A 20,785-nucleotide genomic window follows, 5' to 3' on the forward strand; every position below is an offset into this window, starting at 1 on the left:
GTTTGTTGGCTTACCATGAAGACATTATTTTCTTAGATGGGAATTTGCTTTCAGTGTATCTAAGACTGAAATTTATATAACTCACATGTCAGAGTAGGTAATAAAGAAATAGCCACTACAACATTGTAAAGTAATTAGCCTCCAACTAATAAAAATAAATGGAAAAAAAAAAAGAAATATCCATCTGTGAACATCCAGTGTGCCAAGAAATCATGTGGGCTTTAGTCACCTTGCCCATATTAATCAAAGCTAGGAAGCAGTAAAGCTGAAATATTAGTCCAGAGCAGTTTCATCAATAAGTAACAAAAAAACAAACACACACACAGGAACAAACAAAACTGATTCCCCACAGGCTCTCTTTTAGATAAGCACTTGTCAAAGACAATCTTACAATACCATACTTTTAAGATGGACCATTTCCCAAACAATACACTATCCTAATAATAACAGCAAAGAAAGGTGTGATGATTCTATTAACATGAAATTTTTGTTAGTAAATTTATCTTTAGAAATATATTTTTTAATTATTTGGGTAATTTCCTTACATTTTTAGTGTAAGATCAACGTTTGTATTTGAAGTAAGCCATGAAAACAATAAACTGTATAAATCTCAAGATTTTATTCCAGTGTATTTTTATAAGATGAACATACCCCATATAACCATCACTCAGATCAAGATATCCAGCATAACTAGCATCCCAAAAGTTTCCATGTACCCCTTCTAGGTCATTATGCCCTTCAAGGTAACCTCTACTCTCTTTCTTTTTAAAATTTATTATTATTATTATGATGATTATTATTTTGGCTGCCCTGGGTCTTTGTCACTGTGTGCAGGCTTTCTCTAGTTGCAGGGGAGTTAAGTCTCCTCTCTAGTCACAAGTGCATGGACTTATTGTGTTGGCCTCTCGCTGTGGAACACTGGCTCTGAGCATGCAAGCTTATGTAGTTGCAGCTCATGGCCTCTAGTGTGTGGGCTCAGTAGTTGTGGGGCATGTAGGATCTTCCCAGACCAGGAACTGAACCCATATCCCCTGCATTGGCAGTCAGATTCTTAACCAATGGACCAACAGAGAAGTCCTACTCTGTTTCTGAGCAATATATTAGTTTGCCTTCTTCAGAACATGATAAAGTACACACTTCTGTATCTGACTTCTTTAGCTCAATATACTACTTGCAAATTCATTCATGTGATTGTAGGCAGTTGTAGTTCACTCTTTTTCATTCCTTGGAAAAGAATTTCATTGTATACAGATACCATAATTTATTCATGTATCCTCTTACTGGTGAATATTTGTGATACTGGTGTTTCAGTTTCATGCTATTCTGAAATGTGCTGCTATAAATATTTTGTGTATTTCGGTTGCTGCGTAAATACATGGATTCCAGTATGTAACATACTAAAGAAGAGAGTGGAAGATTATAGAATATGGTCCCTTTCAATTTTAGCATAAGCTTCCAAATATTTTTCTAACGTGGGTGTGCCAATTTATACTCCGACTAGCAGTGCATAGAAGTTCAAGCTGCTGCCTGTCTTTAAGACACTTGGAAAAGTCAATTATTTATTATTCATTTTTAATTTTAGCCATTGCAGCGATGCATAGTTATATTTCAATTTTCTCTTATTTTAATATTAATATCTTGATGATTTTATGTTAAAGACATATTATGCTTACTGGCCACTTGGATATATTATTTGTGAATGATCTGTTCCACTTTTTGTCATGTTTTAACTGGGTTGTCTATGTTTTTATAATAGATAGCCATACTATATATTAAGGATATGTGTCCTTTGCTAGATATGAGTATCACAATAGTCTTGCCTAGTCTCTGGGTTAATTTTCACTCTTAATAATAACTTTTGATGAGCATAAATTCTTAATTAATAAAGTTGAATTCATCAGTCTTCATTCCTATTAACTTTAATACTTTTTGCAATATATTCATTAATTATGCAAGTAATTAATGCAAATTATGCAAATAACCCAGGATTCGAAAATTATTATTTTTTTAGAAGATATAACTTTTCTTACATTTACATCTCTGATCTCACTGAAGATTACTAAAATTGATGGTATGAGTTAAAAGCCAAGGTTCAATTTTATCCACTCATGTATACCTAGTTCACAATCAACATTATTGTAAGTTCATCTGTCATATCTTTATCATAAATCAGTTGAGTATTTTTGTACAGACTTGTTCCTGGAATTCTCTTTTCTCTTTGTCTCTTTTTCTATCTTAATGCTCATACAATCCTCTTTTATTAACTCTTTATAATAGATCTTATATAGTTGTTATGAATATAATAAGCTCAACAGTTTTTCTTTTAAAATATTTCCTTCATTGTTTTTCCCTTTACTTTTTATTTTACAAATTTTAGTGTTATTTGCCAAACTGTGGGCATGCACACACACATATACACACACACAGAGCTGCTGGAATTTTGATTGATATCGTAAAGAGTCTACCAATAAATTTAAAGAGGATTGACATATTTTACACTTGACTCTCCAAATCATGAAGAATGTTATATTTCATTTATTTAGATCAGTTTCCCAGGTGGCTCTAGTGGTAAAGATTCTGCCTGCAAATGCAGGAGATGTAAGAGACACGGGTTTGATCCCTATGTCAGGAAGATCCCCTGGAGGAGGTCATGGCAACCCACTCCAGTATTCTTGCCTGGAGAATCCCCATGGACAGAGGAGTCTGGATGGCTACAATCCATAGAGTCTCAAAGAGTTGGACATGACTGAAGTGACTAAACATAATTTTTCTCCGTAATGTTCCGTAGTTTTCTGTTTAGAAGTCTTACACTTCATTCATTAGGTTTGTCATTATTTACTTTTAGTCTTTTTACTATTATAAGTAGTATCTTTATTTTCTGAGTGGTGGTGGTGTTATTTTAAATCATATTTTTTATTTTCTAACTCTAACAAGCATGTAAACTTTGCTTATTATTTGTAAATGTTTAACTTTGATTTTTTCATTTTTATGTACTCAATCATGTTATCTCTGAATAGTGACAACTTTATTTCTTCCTTTCCAACATTTATATTTTAATTTGTTCCCTGTACTTTATTGCACCGGCCAAAACCTTCAGTGTAATTGAATAAAAGTAGCAGTAGTATACAACTTTTCTCATTTCCAATCTCAGGAAGAAAGCTTTCAATATTTTGCCCATTAGGTGTCTGATATTTGCTGTTTTTTTTCTGTAGCTATCCTTTATCAGATTAAGTTCACTTCTATTTCTAGTGTGCAAAGAGCTTTTTCATGAACAAGAGATGAATATATAACATTTTCTACATCTGTTGAGAATGATCATATGTTTTCTCTTCTCTTCCCTCAGTACTTTAATTAACATTAATAGATTTTCAAAAGTTATCATCTGTCTTTGTATTCCCTGTGTAATATTATATTTTTATATTAGTGGTTTTGATTTGCTAATATGTTACGAGGATTTTGTTTATGAGAAGCAGGCTATTAATTCTATTTTCTTGTAATACTCTTGTCAGGTTTTAGCATTAAGATTATGCTGGTTTTATGACATAAGGTGGCAAATGCTCCCTCTTTTACTTCTCTCTGATAAAGTTTGTGTCAGGTTCATTTGGGCATGACGAGTCATGTGTTATGAGTTAGTAATTATGGATTCAGTTGAGAAAATGATAGACATATTTTTCTTTTTCTTACACATGCCAGTTGGCACCAACTGCATTTTTCAATTTATTAGTCCATCTCATATATTTTAATTCTCATTCCACATCTATATTAATAATGTTCAGTTATTTTTTAATATCTATAGAATCTATAATGAAGTCCCCTTTGTCATTTTTTCTTATGCCCCATGCAGTGGAAGTGCGGAGTCCTAACCACTGAACCAGCAGAGAATTCCGTGTCATTTCTGATATTGGCTACTTGTACCTTTACTCTTTTTTCAAATAATTTCACAAATAATTTCTTGCAAGATTTTATCAGCTTTATTTACCATCGCAAATAAACAGTTTTTGGCTTTGTTGAATTTCAGGACTGTATATTTGTATTCAATTTCATTACATTCTACCCTATATTTATTTTCACCTCGCTACTGGTTTTTAATTTTCTGTTGACTTTCAGCCAACTGATCAGCTCACTGATTTTTAGCATTTCTTATTTTCTAATATAGATATTTAAGGCTAATTTCTCTCTAGGCACTGTGTGAGCTGTGTTTCACAAGTTTTTGTCATGTCATTATTTTCTTATCATTCATTTTTCAAATGTGCTAATTCTCTTTGTGATTTTATTCTGTTTTCCAGTCATTTAGAGATGCATGGCTTAATTTCTAATACTTGGGATAATTTCAGACAGTTTTTTGTTATTTATTTCTAGTTTAACTCCACTGTGTTAAGAAAGTGTACTCTGCTTTGAGTGCTGAGACTTGATTTATGGTCTAATTTTGGCTATGTTGGGTAAATGTTTCAAGTGTGTTTGGCAGTAATCGTATTTTTGTAAATTTCAAGAGCAGTGTTTATACACATTTCAACTGGACAAGTTCACTAATCATGATATTCAAATACTTTCTATCTTTAGTAATTTCTTGTTTACTTATTTGATTGGTAGAGAGTTGTAGGATAAAATTTTTCCATCTACAAGTGTTGACTTGTCTATTTAATCATTTGTATATGTCTTTTTTTTTTTTTTTTTGCTTTATGTACTTGGCAAACATCTTATTATTATGTATATATAACTTTAGAATTGTTATACCTTCCTGTTAAATTTAATTATTTATCATTATGAAAAATGTCTCTTTATCTTTGGTAATATTTCTTTCTCCTTAGTCTATAGCTGAACCATTTCAGTTTTAATTTGCATAGATCTTCTTACAATCATTTGTCTTTATGTGTTCTTATACTTGAGGTTTGTTTCTGAATCTGCCTGCAAAGCTGAGACCCCGGTTTGATTTCTGGATCAGGAAGATCCCCTGGAGATGGGGATGACAACCCACTCCACTATTCTTGCCTGGAAAATCCCATGGATAGATGAGCCTTGCAGGCTACAGTCCACAGGGTTGCAGAGTCAGACATGACTGAGCAACTAACACTTTCACTTTATGATTAAAAAAAAAAGTTTTGTAAACTGATGCATTTTCCCCCACTCTGACAAAGTATGTAGTTTATTTATAGGCATCTTCCCTGTGACTCAGACAGTAAAGTATTTGCCTGCAATGCAGGAGAACCAGGTTTGATCCCTGGATTGGGAAGATCCTTGGAGAAGGGAATGGCTCCCCTTCAGTATTCTTGCTGGAATATTTCACTAGTGTGATTTTATATCTGGGTTTTAATTTCTTGTTGTCATTGCTGTTTAGTTGCTAAGCTGTGTTCAACTCTTTTGTGACCCCATGGACCATAGCCCACCAGGCTCCTCTGTCCATAGGATTTTCCAGGCAAGAATACTGAAATGGGTTGCCATTTCCATCTCCAGAGGATCTTCCTGACCCAGGAATCAAACCCTTATCTCCTGCATTTGCAGGCAAATTCTTTACCACTGAGCCAGCTGGGAATTGCACTTTAAATTTTTCTTCATCAGTTCTTTCTCATTTTACTTTTATATTTTTTTATTTGTAAGTTTTAATTTTTTATTTGCCCCAACTAATAGGCTAAAGGGGGAAATGAAATCCTCTTATTCCTGTACGTGTTAAGATTTGTTAAATGCATCATGGGAGAAAACCACCCATAATGCTCTGATATCTTCTTTTCAAATGCCTCCTTGCTGTAGCCTTGGTCTCTCCATTTCTGGACACTTTGGTAGCCCTGAACTACAATTGTCTCCACAGTCCCACAAGACACTCGTGAAGTCCAAGTCACTGATTTCTATATGGTTTCTATGCCCTGTGAGTTGAATCAGTTAAAGCCCGGAAGGAAACAGGCAGTGCTAAATTGAATCACTTCAGTTTGTTTCCTTTCTTTCTGGTAGTTTGGCTTAAGTATTGATTGCCTTTGAATACCTTCTTTTCCTCTAATTTTGCAGTTATTCTCAGTGCTGAAAATTAGTCAGATATAAGCTACCATCAGAGACAAAAGAAAAATACATACTTTTCTCCCATCCCATTGTGGTATAATATGTTCATTGTTTCCCCAAGAAAATCAAAATGTAAATCTCCCCATACTTGTGGAACAATGGACAGAACATCCCTATAAAATGACCCTAATCGTCCATGAGTTAGTGTTCTGAAGGATTCAGGTATGGGAATTAAGAATGTGTTATCTTTGGTTAATGCTTTGACTACAAAGCCAGAACAGTCTCCTGAGATTCTTTTCCTCAGTCTGTGCTTTGGTCACAATAAATTATGCATTTATTTTGACAGTGGACCAAGATATATAAAACATACTGAGTTACAAAAACAAATACATAATTCAAGATAAATGATTAACAGAGGCGGTAAAATGACTGCAGTGACCCACCACCTCACTGTCAAGTACATGATAATAAAATAGATGATGTTGATTTATTTCCAGATGTTAACATTAAATGGTTTGAATATATGTGAATGTAAACATAGACATGCATAATTACATCCATGTATCGATACTTCCTCTGGCTGCCTTTATAGCCACAAAATCATCTATCAATATATATTAGAAAGGCAACTAGACACAGAGATCATTTAATCTTTTAATAAAACTTAAAAAGATATATTGGGTGAAATATGTGAATCAATAAGTAATAGGAAGCATGCTGTGTTTTTTATAACTGTATTTGGAGAGGCAGTGCAGAACACCTGCATACAATGGTGTTGTGCATCTCAGAATTTCTGTAAACCAATCTTTCTCTCCCTCCCTCCCTCTCTGTTTCTTGTTATAGGTAAAAGTTAGGTGCTAGATGTAAAAACTTTAAAACCACTTACTCTGTCAGAGGAAGGTTAATAAACTCTTCCTGGACCCAGTAAATCTATCATGCAAATTTGCAACGTAGAGCAGCAGAGATGCTGACAGGGACGCCAAGCGTCAAGCTTACTTCCAAACATTGCAAGAGAGAAAACACAGGCCAGTATTGAAATCTTCAATGTTGTTAGGAAAATAATCGCAAATAATGGTGAAAAAGAAAAACAACTGGAATTGTCCGTTTTTTGTTTGTTTTTTTGAACTAAATTTATGGAGAATGGCACAAAGTCCTGTGTGCTACCAAAATACTTTCTAAAACGTAAGGTCAAAGACAAAAATGAAAAGTAATTTTCCCGTAACACACGAGGAAAAAAAAAAGGATGCAAGAGAAAACCATTGCCAGCAAAATGCTAAGTTCTGTTGTTCGCACCTGCACTTTTGCTGGTGTAAATAATCTACTTGCTTGTGGTTCTGTTCCTGACATGGCCTAGCCCTATTGGGGTGGATCTTTGATTAAAGTCATTTGTGTAAAGAGTAACTTATGCCCATATGTGGGCACATTCCTCTATAACATTAATCATTTTGAGGTCTGTTTTCTCCATCAAGATACTGGAACCATCAGTGGAGAATGAACCACTTTAGTTGACTTCTTTCTGAGCTCCATTAGGTGACATGGAAAACTGTATGCTTGGGGTCCAAGCTTTGAGTATTCTCTATATTAAAGTCTTACTTGGTACAATCAAACTGATAGTGAAATCCTACTTGGAAACTTAATGCCTATTCCAGAATAATCTGTACCAGGTACATCAGAGTGCCATCATCATCTTAAGAAACTGTTTGCTACTTATTGAACGCTTACATTTAGGCACCGTGCTTTTATCTCTATATAACTCTACAGCTAAAGTAATATGATTATTTCCTCTCATAAACATTTAACAAGTAATAATTGTAATTTTAAACTTCTGTTCTTTTCTCATTTAAAAAAAAAAAAAATACCTGTAATCCGAGGATCATTGCTTAACAATGTCACGTTGGTTTCTGCTATACAACAAAGTGACTCAGCTATATCTATACATATATCTCCGCCCCCCTTGAGCCTCTCTCCCACCCCACGCCCATCCCACCCCCTAGATTATCACAGAACCTCAAGCTGAGCTCCCTCTGCTACACGGTAGCTTCCCACTAGCGTTCTATTTTACACATGGCAGTGTATATATGCCAGTGCTGCATCCCACCCTCTCCTTCCCCCACTGTGTCTGCAGGTTCATTCTCTACATCTGTGTCTCTATTCCTGCCTTTCAGATAAGTCCATCAGTACCATTCTTTTCTAGATCCAATCAACAAATATTTGCCTTATACTTACTGGGTGCCAGATACTCTTTTAGGACAGGAGATACCAAATAGAAAAGACACACAAACAAAAACGTGTGTTATTATATTCACACATAAATGAGGGTAGGGGTGGAGACTCTCAGGTGTAGATGAAGTGTATGAACTAAAATAAAACCAGGAAAAATAAAAAATACAAATGTTGGTACTCAACTTTTCACTTGGTACATATATATACAGCACTGCAATATCAAGTTTATAGATGTGTTAACCTCCTTTCTCTATTTTCTTATCTGAACAATCGATTCTCTCCTTTCTTTAATTAAAAATCTAATAATTTGACCCTGAGCATTCATCCTCAATATGGAAATGAAATGAGACTGACTCATTTTTCTCGCTGATTCCTGGAAAACTCTATCTACTCTCAGCAGAGGCCTGCTGGCCACCAGAGATGATCACAGAGTTAACGGCTTCCAAAGGTCCAAGGTCAAGTGCGTCCTTCAGTACTGCTGCCGATTGAGGTTCTGAAGAGGGTACAGCCTATTGGCAGGGGGCGGGGGGTCCTGAGGGAATGTGATTTTCTTTTTAATTTTCTTTTATGCAGGGAACAAATGATTTTATTGAATTCTGGCTATTCAAGTCATAACTGACAAATACTAAAAGAGGGTAGTAAATTCACTTCATTTGAAACATCTAAAATAAAAACAGGCAGTTTTTCTCAAATTCTCATGGATTTCAGAACATTTGGTAAAATTTGACTCGATGTGTTTGACTGGAGCCTGTGCATATGTGTGTGGTAAGTTGCTTCAGTCAGGTCCGACTCTTTGCAACCTCATGGACTGTAGACTGTCAGGCTCCTCTGTCCATGGGGATTCTCCGCAAGAATGCTGGAGTGGCTTGCCATGCCCTCCTCCAGGGGAATCTTCCTGACTCAAGGATTGAACCTCTATCTCTTATGACTCCTGCATTGGCAGGTGAGTTCCTTACCATTGGTGCCGCCGAGGATGCCCTAATTGGAGCCCAGAAACTTTTATTAGGAAAAAATAATCAAAAAAGGATTTCAGAGTTATTTATTTAGTTTTGGCTGTGCTGGGTCATCACTGTGTAAGGACTTTTTCTAGCTGTGACGAATGGGGGCTACTCTCTAATTGCAGTTTGCAGGCTTCTCATTGAGGTGGTTTCTCTTGTTGCAGAGCATGGGTTCTAGAACATGTGGGCTTCAGTAGTTATGGCACATGGGCTTGGTTGCTCTGAAGCATGTGGCTCTTCCTTGACCAGGGATCGAACCGGTGTCCCCTGCATTGGTAGGTGGATTCTTAACCACTGGACACCAGGACATTCCTGGATTTCAGAACTTTGATCACGTTCAGTATGATAAGAACCATAGTGAGAAAATCCCTCCTTCATTTAAAAATCTGACTCTGTCTATACCATGAATTTTATAAGGGTTCAGAAGAGAACATTAATGTTTTATTTTTATGTATTCTAGTGAAGATTTGGTTCTAGGAAAAACAACAACAACAACAAACACGTCCTAGCATCTGGCAATAGAAATTTAGACTTGAAGGCAACTTTGTTCTTGTTGTTGTTCAGTCACTAAGTCGTATCTGACTCTGCAACCGCAGGGACTGTAGCACGCCAGGCTTCCTTGTCCATCACCATTTCCCAGAGTTTGCTCAGACTCATGTCCATTAAGTTGGTGATGACACCAACTATCTCATCCTCTGTCATCCCCTTCTCCTCCTGCCTCCAGTTTTTCCCAGTATCAGGGTTAAGCCAACTGGTCAGCGGGTATTATCATTTGGCAAACCCTGGTTATCACTAATAAGAGTGCAAATTCCACCTGGATAGTACTTTTTGGTTCACTGTTGTATTCAGCATATAGAACGATAACTAGTACATAAGAGGTCACCCTAAAGTCAAGATAATACCTATCTGAGGGTTATTGAGAGGACTGAATGAAATTATATATGAAAGTGAAAGCCGCAAAGTTGTGTCCAACTCTTTGCGACCCCATGGACTAAACAGTCCATGGAATTCTCCAGGCCAGAATACTGGAGTGAGTAGCTGTTCCCTTCTCCAGGGGATCTTCCCAACCCAGGGATCAAACCCAGGTCTCCTGCATTGCAACCAGATTCTTTACCAGCTGAGCTACCAGGGGAGGCCAAAATGAAAGTCACTCAGTCGAAAATACTAAGCAAATTGCAGAATTTTAGGTTAGGCCATGTTTTTGTCCTGTGTTGTAATTTGCTCCAAACTTTCTAATTACCGCCTTACTGACTCAACTTCCTCTGGGGTCTTGTCACCTCCATGCCTAATTCTACAAGTGCATTTTTCTCCTCAGTCATTTTTCCAGGGGAACTGAAACCATGTCATGTAAACAATTTTTTCTAGACACTTCATAGTCTAGGCTAAAGGGGGAGAGACTAAGACTTGTTTATACCTTGAGGCACATTGTGGCCCACTCTAGGATTAAAGTGTTTTCCAACACAGCTGCTCAAGAGAAAAACTCATCAGTCCCCCAAGGTAGTGAGTTTCTGACCACTGCAAGTACATGATCATAGAATGAGGCTGTGGGAAAGGCAAGCAGAGTACCAGATGGTGGATGGGTAGGTTTAATATCTGCTCTAATCTTTAAATCAAAGCAAACATTGCTTTTTTATTCTGACTCACGTTAACTTATTTATGTTAGCTATTTATTTTGAATTTATTTAGTAAAAGTTATCTTCAGAGTTGACTCAGTGAAACTGTATTATGAATTGCTGTGATAATTTTCCAACTCATCTGGTTCCTCCATTGAAATTACAGGTCATGCATTCACAGCACTACAAGTTGACTCTGATTTGTTTATACAGAATTTGAGGATTTCCCCCCTCTAACATCTTACTATTTGACTGGTGATGATACTGCTCCCAGAATTCTCTACTGAAAAAAACAAACAAACAAAAACTCTGCTATGAGTTCCACGCTGTAGTTTCTCATCCAAAGATCCATATTTACTTCTAACTGAGTGCACAAGAGCAACTCAGAATTTTATTATTTCAAGTATTGCCTATCCAGGTGATTTTTCATAACTATTTGAGAATAAAAAGATTCTATAACTTTTAATTTCTTGCACATAAACCTTCATTATAATTTTGTCTCAGGATAGTGTTGTAATTTGCTCAAGACTAAAAAGAATTAATTGCCTAATGTATTAAGACAATTAAAACTAATCATTTCATCATATGAATAACAATGAATATAGTCTCAGAGTAATATAGAAAATGAAGGCAAAAGCAGGGATGTGAAAAAAAGGAAGCTAATTATGATATGTTTCGGGTTTATTGTGCAGTTAGTTTTAGTATCCATTATACAGATGACAAAAGAAAGGTATAAGCTATCTCATATCCTTGAGTCAAGCAATTAAAAGACACTGTTATGATACAGGGTTTGGAATTAATGAATGCCTCATCCCAAAGCACATCCAAATCTCTTGCAGTTATACGATATTTGCCTTAAATATTAGCTTGATACAGACACTACAGAAATAGAGTTACAAAGCCATATACTAGCAGAGAAGATTTTCCTCTAGAAGTGTATATGGGGTGAAATAATTTGCCATAGATACCCTCCACCTTCTCTCCATTAAAAACAAACAAAACAAACAAAAAATCAGTGTGAGGGATTAAAAAAAATTGGCTTAAAGGAAACATGATGCTTGTATCTCTGAGGTTAAAGAATGTCCAGTCATGTTTTAAGCATCTCAATATACTACAGGGTCCAAATGGACGCACTGAATTAACATAGTGAATAAGAGTAAAAAGTCAGTTTAGAGGGCAGTTGCGTTGAGTGGGGTGATAAGAACATAGACCAGAATGCGGGGTCAACCTAGGATTAATAACGTCGTTTAGTTGTTTGCATACAGCAGGAAACACATTTCCTCTCTCCATGCCTCACATTACACTTTATGAAAACAAAAAGGTAATTGTATTGCACGGAGTTGTGGTGAACTTTCCAGCGCAAATATTTGAAGATGTCTATGGAAACGAAGCATGTTGTTATACTACCAGTTAATTATCCAGTGGAATTAGGTATTAGCCAATGCTCTTTAAGCCAAGATAAATGTTAACAGTCTAGTACACGTTCTACATGTTGTCCCTTCATTCATTTATTCAATCATTCACTCATTCAGTAAACATTTATTGAAGACTTAATGATCATCAGATACTCTGTAGCTGTTGAGGTGGTATCCATTTACAGCATGAGACAGTCTATCCACGGAGAAGAATTCATGAACAGTATACACGGTAATAACTAAATTATCTAGTGTGTAAGAAAGGATTAAATGCTAATAAAAACAAAGCGGACTATGGAAGATATGGCACTGGTGGTGGCAAGGGTCAGGCTTATTTGAGCGAAGACTTAAAGATGGAGTTACTCATGACCACGCTAGGAAGATTCAGACTCTAGGCAGAGGAAACAGCTGTTGCAAAGATTCTAAAGGGAGAGCACAGCCACTGACTAGAAGTATCTAATCATGCATGTCTAGATGGTTAGCAGGCAAGATTATTTTCTTAGGGGTAGTGATAGACTTGCACATAATAGTGATAGACTTGACAGACTGCAAAAAGAATTAAGCAATATTGTTTTCTTGATAACTGAGACTGAGATAACTTAAAGACAAACTTCATTTAGGTTTTAAAAAAGAATTAGGTTTGGGTTATTAACTCTAAAATGTACAACCAATTGCTGTATTCTTGGAGGATATTTCCTTAGGAAATCTCTCTTCTGATACATTCCCACCTCAGAATATTTGTGAGAATTTTGTGCCCTTTTTTTCCTCCATATTTTGGTAGGTTAGATTATTTTTCCCTTTCTAAAGTGTTTAGCATATTATAAGCGTGTGCTTAAAAACCCTGTAATTGTATCCAAAAAGTAGCCATTAAGATTATTTGCTCATTGAATGAAGATTTGCCAATCATGATGTGATACTTTGTATGCTGTAAGCTATGAGGTTTATAGAAAAGTGTAAAATGTAGTCTCTGCCCTTGAAGACATTAGTCTGGGAGGGAATAGAAGGCACATGCACAAATAACTATAATTATAACTTAGATCATCACGGCCTTCTCTGAACTCCCATGTAGTTGCAGGAAAATATATACTTTCCAAAAGAAGGTAACATTTGATCCAAACCTTGAAAGAAAAGTAGTAACTGGAAATGAAGGGAAATGACAGGATGTTTAAAGAAAGGAAAAATATAATGAGAAAAGGTTCAGAGGTAGGATCGCATGCACATTGCGAGGGAAGAAGTGATGAGTAATAAGGGTTTTGACAAAATAGTGTAGTTATAAGACATCTATGTAGTTTTGGAATAATATAGTTTTTGTATCATTTTATCCTGAAACAGTTTCCTCAGGTTTAAAACCACAGCCATACATTACATTCCTTAGATTATTTATTTATTTGTGCTGGGTCTTTGTTTCTGGATGTGGGCTTTCTCTAGTTGCGGCGAACGGGGCCTACTCTGTAGCTGCGGTGTGCAGGCTACTGCGGTGGCCTCTCTTGCTGCAGAGCGTGGGCGCTCAGAGCACTGGCTCCGTAGGGCAGGGGCTCAGCACCCTTCTCTTCTATTTCCCAGCATCAGGGTCTTTTCTAATGAGTTAGCTATTCGCATCCCAATATTGTCCAAATCGTGTCCAAAGTATTGGAACTTCAGCTTCAGCACCAGTCCTTTCAATTAATGTTCAGGGTTGATTTCCTTTAGGATTGACTGGTTTGACCTCCATGCAGTCCAAGGGACTCTCAAGAGTCTTCTCCAGCACCACAGTTCAAAAGCACCCATTCTTCGGTGCTCAGCCTTCTTTATGGTCCAACCCTCACATCCATACATGACCACTGGAAAAACCACAGCTTTGACTAGATGGACCTTGGTCGGAGAAGTGATGTCTCTGCTTTTTAACACACTGTCTGGGTTTGTACCATCAGGGAGGTCCAAAAAATTATAGCCACCCATTGTTATTGATAATTGGCTTTTTTTTTTTTCTTTTTAGCTTTCAACATTTTATTTATTGAAATTTTGGCCACACCTGAATCATGTGGGATCTTGGTTCCTGATCAGGATTAAACCTTACTCCCTGCATTGGAAGGCAGAGTCTTAACCACTGGAAGGCCAGGGAAGTCCCCCGGAAGCTTTTTTTTTTTTTAATTAAAAAGTATAATTTATTGGGTATAGCCAGTTAACAATGTTGTGATAGTTTCAGATGAACAGTGAAGGGACTCAGCCATACATATATATGTAATAGCAGTATTCTAAAGAAGCAATTCCTCATTTAAACTGTTTTATTTTAAAAAGACCTTGATACTACTTATAAATGATAAACTCAGAACTCCTGACATTTCTGGATTACAGTGTAGGGTCTCAAAGTGAGTTCTGTTCAAATATAAAATCCTTATAGTTTCCTTGGAAAAGTGAAAGTTGCTCAGTCGTGTCTGACTTTTTGTGACCCCGTGGACTATACAATCCATGGGATTCTCCAGGCCAGAATACTGGAGTGGGTAGCCTTTCCCTTCTCCAGTGGATCTTCCTAATCCAGGGATTGAACCCAGGTCTCCTGCATTGCAGGCAGATTCTTTACCAGCTGAGCCACAGGGAAGCATAGTTTCCTTGGAAGAGATATGCTATTAATATTATTTATTTATAGAAAATTTTTTAAAAGGCTTTGTGGATACAAGAAACAATGCCAAGGCCACATAACTGGCTAGATTACAAACATCTGTCTTAAAACAAGGACTTCATTTAATCCAAAGATGCAGCACCACAACCAACATACCTAACAGGTTTTATGAAGTAGCAGGGAAACTACATGGATGTTCTCAGCTTTGAATATGTTCTAAAGTTTTAGGGCTTAAACAACTCTAAGAGTATTTAGGAAGTATTTAACATTAAAGATTTTAATGGTATTAATAGTATTATTTAAGACTTTAAAAGTAGTTTCAGATTATTTTAACTGTCTCTTGTAACATACTACTTTTGTAGGAACCAAAAGTATTAGTTTGGTAATTAACCAAGTTAGTGTGGTAATTTTAAAACATGGCCCCAAAATTGTTGACATGCATCTCATTGCAAGGTGGAGGTTTATGTTCTGTATTCTATTACTAATCAATAGTATATATAAACAAAGTGACATTGCAGCAATTTCTAGACTTAAGTTTACAGAGCTAGCAACTTCCACTTCCCGTCTTTGTTGGGATACTCACTGTTGAAACACAGACACTAGTCAATAGAGAACCCAAGCTTCCTGTTAGGCAGTTACCAACCAATATGGGCTCCATATGAGTAAACTGTCTCAGAATTGGGTGGTCAGCCATGTTCAAGCTATCTAGCTGGTATTACATTCTGCAGAGACAAGCTGACCCTGACAAGGACTGCTCACATTTCAGATTTGTGAGTAAAACATTCACTGTGGCTTTCTTTATGCCATTAAATTCTGGAGTAGTTTGTTTTGTAACAGATTTTAGTGTTTGGATATAAGGTGCTACTGTAATGAAAACTTAAACCTGTGGCATTGGTTTTAGGACCAGTTGGCAGACAGCAACTAGATAAATTGGGGAGACTTGGTGAAAGCCTGAAGGGCCCCAGGGAGAGTGTCGAGAGACTAAAGGATGTGAGGGGGCTGTTGACAAAGTCTTAGAGTAAAGAAAATAGGGAGAGTATTATGGGAAGTTGAAAGAAAGGAGACCCTTCTATGTAGTGGCTAAACTTTTGACCATGTCACCTACAGAAGAAAAGGAAATGTATTCATATCTACTGAATTTGATGATCCAATTAAGAGATTCCAGGCAGAGGCAGAATTTTTAAGATGCCACATCACTTCTTCTCATTGACTAAATAAAATGTGAGTGAAGAGAAATTAGCTGAAGAAGTAAATTTTCCATCAAAACTGGTTGGGTGTGAAAATAAAACTTTTTCATTTGCAGCTTCTCCAGAGAAAAACAATACTCAAATTAAGAAACACATCAGCCCACAGATCAAATACATGTTGGGACAACAGAACCCTTTGTTATTAATATCTCAGAATGATCTGAAGTTCCTCATGGGAGCTTTCAGAGAGAAAAATCTCTGTGAAGATTTTAAGGACAGGATGGTCTCCCGGATCCTCTATGTTATTAATAAAAATCTTAAGAGTTTCAACCACAGCAGTTTTGCTAGATTCCTAGGGTCAAGAAGGGCTCATCATGAAGAGGTTTGAGAGTGCAGCTCTGTTTTTTAATGAAGTGGATTATAAATTGATTTGTTAGAATCTTGCAAAATGTTTAAAAGAAATGTTCTAGTTTTAAGTAAAAGAGTGATTATAAAAGGACACAGGAGAAATTCTCATGTGAGTGAGATGTATTAGCTCATGTATGTATTAGCTGTGATGATTATGCAAGAAATGACACGTGATAGAACTGCATAGAGCTAACCTCTCTCTCTCACTCACTCACACACAGACGACAAGCAAAACTGAGGCTATCTGAATTCGTTTGGATAGATTGTATGGCTGTCAGTATCCTGATCGTGATTTACTACAGTTTTACAAGATGTTACCATTAGAAGAGGCTGTACAAAGGGTGTAAAGGAACTTTCCACATATACATTTTTTACAATTGCATGAAAATATATTAAAGATAATAAATTAATATATTAAATAAATAAGTAAATAACAACTTCCTGATGATCATCATCTACCTAAAGCTGAAAAGCCAAATATGGTTTTCCAAACTGTTAGCAGACGTTTTCTGATAAGGGAGGAACTAGTCCAAGTCGATGCTTTTCAATTTACAGTCCACAATGCAGTATGATTATCACTTGGAAATTTGTTACATATGCAGATTCCCAGGCGCTAATTCAGATGCCATGATGCAGAAACCCTGAGGGTGGGGCCAAGTAATCTGTGCTTCAGTAAGCCTTCCAGCTGGATGTGATACATGCTGAATTCTGAGAAACACTGGACTAGAATTTTGTTTTGTGATAACTATTAAGCAGATAATAACTAGAACCTTGCTATTCACATTTACTCCACTAACCAGTATCATCAAAATCATCTGCCAGCATATTAGAAATGCAGAATCTGTGCTGTAGACTTAAGAGAATGCAAATCTGCAGTTTTACAAGATCTCCAGTTAAGTCAAAGGCAGACAAAAGCTAAAGAAGTGGTGCCTTAGTCCTTTTGCTGAACAAGTATGTACGTCCCATGAAAATACAGTTTCTAGTGAGAGTGAGGACACGTGGGTGCCCACTTCCTGCTGAGTCAGCGGTATTACACACGTTGCCCCGGATCACACATCTTATAAGGAGTGCACCTAAGATTTGAACTTACACAGCACTTAAAGGGAGACAGGAAAGATCCTTCTGGTCTGAATCCTTCCAGAGCCTACGTTCACAAGCACGGTGCTGACTTGTCCAGTCTTTCTTCATCTGTTAGTCCAGCTCCTGTGGGCCAGGTCTGCTTTCCAGCTATTTACAACAGGGAGTGTCTGAACTGCAGACACACATACCAGGGTCAGAATAGATACTATAATTCCCTCAGGCAGTTCTGACCATATTACTCTCCAGACACTAAGCTCATAACAGGAACCTTGGACACACCACCCAGGATGTTCTGGCTTCAGGACTGCAGAGTCTGCATGCCCTTGTTCTCCTCCCCCCCAGCCCCCTCATCGATCCTTCGATATGCATCCCAAAGCACAGACTCCTAGTTGACAGAGTACACATTAGCTGTAAAATAATACTACAGGGAGCTAGAGTTGAAAGGGAAATCTCTGATTGTCCCTGACTGGATTTTCTGCCTATTTATCTTCTAGACTTCAATTCTGTGGAAGTTGCTCAAAGAACCAAATGTTATCTGAATGCATAACTGACAGCATAGAAAATCATTTACCATTTTTATGTCTAGGACTTAACTTCCATAAAATAGTAAAATTCCACATTAGTGGATGGTTTAGGGATTTCAGGGGGAGGGGTAGTTGTTTTTTAATCCTTTTTGCTAAATAAGTAGGGAGGCATAGCTAGAAAATGCTTCAAAGCTGTTAAAGAATAGATTTGGATTCTGTATATTTTGTAGAATCCTCAGAAGTGAAATGATAAATAAAGTTATATCTGTAACAACAAAACAAATAGCTAATGGAGCAAAGTAGACTCTCATTAATAATGGTAAGTAATATCTTAGAGCATCATATTCTAGCTTCTGCTAGCCCCTGGAAATTAAAAGATAGATAATTTAGGGTGAACAATACACTGTAATAATCAAATGAATGAATACCTCTAATATAATTAGCTGTCAGTTTCAATGTGCCAGGCATGATGCTAGCTGCTAACCAGGTGCCTTCTCTACATTCCCACAATGTGAATATTATCATTCACGGTTCACAAGGAAGGAAACTGAAGCTCAGAAACATTGGGGCGTGGGGGGGACTTTCTCATAATCACACAACCCACATGTGCCCTAGACAGAATTCAAACAAAAAGCTATCTGCCCAGAACTCCTTCTTTGATGACAGAAGTGGGAAGGAGCTCTGAAACAAGATCACAAGCTGTCCATTGAAAAAAGGATGGATTTTAGATTCAGACCAAAGAGTGCTACCCAACTTCTACATTTTCCCTGCATTTCCCCACAGATGGCTCCAAATGTGCTGTTTATCTTTGGGAAAGTAAGACTAATTACTACCATCTACATGAATCGCTAACCATTCACATCTAATTAGTAACGCAGCATAATAACCATTATACGTGTCCATAAACTGTCAGATTAATGTTGCTGTACATTCCATTTTCTCTCAACACTGAACAAAGTATACCAAAGATTCTCTGTCTTCATGTGTCATGAGCTTTTGAGAGGAAAAGTACAGCAAACTGACACATTTAGGGTGAAGGAAATGGGTGGCATGATATAGACCAAGAGACTGACTAATCTACATGAGTTCTCAGTTCTCTAAGGCTTTATTTTTCTTATAAAATGCATAAAGGGTTTTTAAAAATTATGTGTAACATAGGCAAAGTTATTTAAAGTCAATGAATCTTTAAGGGATTTCACATCTTGATTCCTTTCACTGTCAGTCACCTTATTTCCTCCAATAAAAGTCATATCTTCAAGATAGCCTTTCTAAAAAAGAGCTGTTGCTCAATCTACTGTTATCAAGTCAAGTTATCCACAGTTCTTTTAGTCAGACTTCTTTGATTTCCAATGCGCTATGGACACACTTCAAACCCCCCCCAACCTGTAGTCTTGGTGATACAATTTCCTCAAGCCATTTACTTTAGGGCCATATTTAGGGTCAGTGGAGATGGATCTGCCTGGTTCTGAATTTTAGACACCCTCTAATATGCATTAAGTCCAAATTGTATTCACTCCTAAACTATCACAGCCTAGAATGGTACAGACTGTTGGGATATGCCAATGCCTAAGATAAAAAAGTTTGTTAGGTTTCTCATAGTTTATTTAGCAGCTCTGTCTTGTAGTTCTTTCTTGCAGATTTAATGCATAGTTCTGTGAGTAGAGGAAACAAACTCTTTACTTTGTGAGGTGTTTCTAATTATGCAGGTCTATAGAAAAAGCCCTCAGGATAGATCTCAACTCCAATCCTTATTTTTTTTAAGTATTTATTTATTCATTCATTAGGCTGTGTCATATCTTATTGCATCCTATGGGATCTTTCATGTGGTTCACAGACTTCATTTGTATCAAACAGGCTCAGTTGCTCTGAAGCATGTGGGATCTTAGTTCCTCAACCAAGGATCGAACCTGCATCCCTTGCATTGCATGGAGGATTCCTAAAAATTGGATGACCAGGAAAGTCCCTCCAATACTGACTTTAATGAGTAAAAACAATTCCCTTTCCTCTTACCCTCAGAATATAAATATAGATATATATATATGCACACTAATAACTCATCTTACAAGTTTAAGAAATAATTCCAGGTGAATCTATCAAGTTTTCAAAGCAACACTGCAACTACAAATATGAGGTGGTTTGGTCAAGGCTCTTATTGCTGTCCTAGGAAAATGATTTTCTATCTCATTTTATCTTTTTTCTACACTTGAAAAATGGGTCTAATAATACTTGCCCTTTACATACCGCACAGAAATGTTGCAAAGATTAATGAAATACGTGCAAAGAGCTATAAGCCAGATAAATTAAGAGAAAATCATCATTATTCTATTGGATTCTTCAAATAAAACATCCAGTAGAACTATGACCCTTCCTACCTTGGTGAGTAATGCAGATATAAGAATGCAGAAATAATGTGATTTTTAAAGAGGATATTGTTGTTTAAATCAAGTGCTTAAATCAAATACCTAAATCTCAAATAGATATGAGAAACAAAACAATTTTTCAGGAAAAAGGAATGAAGCTGTCCAAGAATTAGGGAACCAAGAAAGGTATAAACTTCAAATGATGCAATCTGACACTTCAGTTGGCACCCAACCTTCAGATAAGATTACTGTCATTAGACCCATGATTTGGAAGACTTAATAAATGGACAATTAGGGTTTATTTCTCCTGGAATTAATCAAAATTAGTTGAGATAGTCATCCAGCCTTTCCCCCACATCTGTTGCTCAGCAGTGTAAGTGTAAATGTCAG

General features: G+C 36.7%; 1 protein-coding gene and 1 non-coding gene across 3 annotated transcripts in view; both read right to left on the bottom strand.

Moving 5' to 3' along the window:
* Positions 1-20,785, bottom strand: part of CDH8 (cadherin 8) — a 393,451-nt gene that overhangs the window by 83,146 nt on the left and 289,520 nt on the right. The gene's annotated exons all lie outside the window — the stretch shown is intronic.
* LOC133055333 (small nucleolar RNA SNORA18) lies at positions 19,647-19,775 on the bottom strand. The gene has a single exon (XR_009692622.1). It is a non-coding gene; the product is annotated as a small nucleolar RNA SNORA18 (small nucleolar RNA).

The sequence above is a fragment of the Dama dama genome, chromosome 4 (genome assembly GCF_033118175.1).
Source record: "Dama dama isolate Ldn47 chromosome 4, ASM3311817v1, whole genome shotgun sequence".
In the NCBI taxonomy this organism is placed as follows: Eukaryota; Metazoa; Chordata; class Mammalia; order Artiodactyla; family Cervidae; genus Dama; species Dama dama.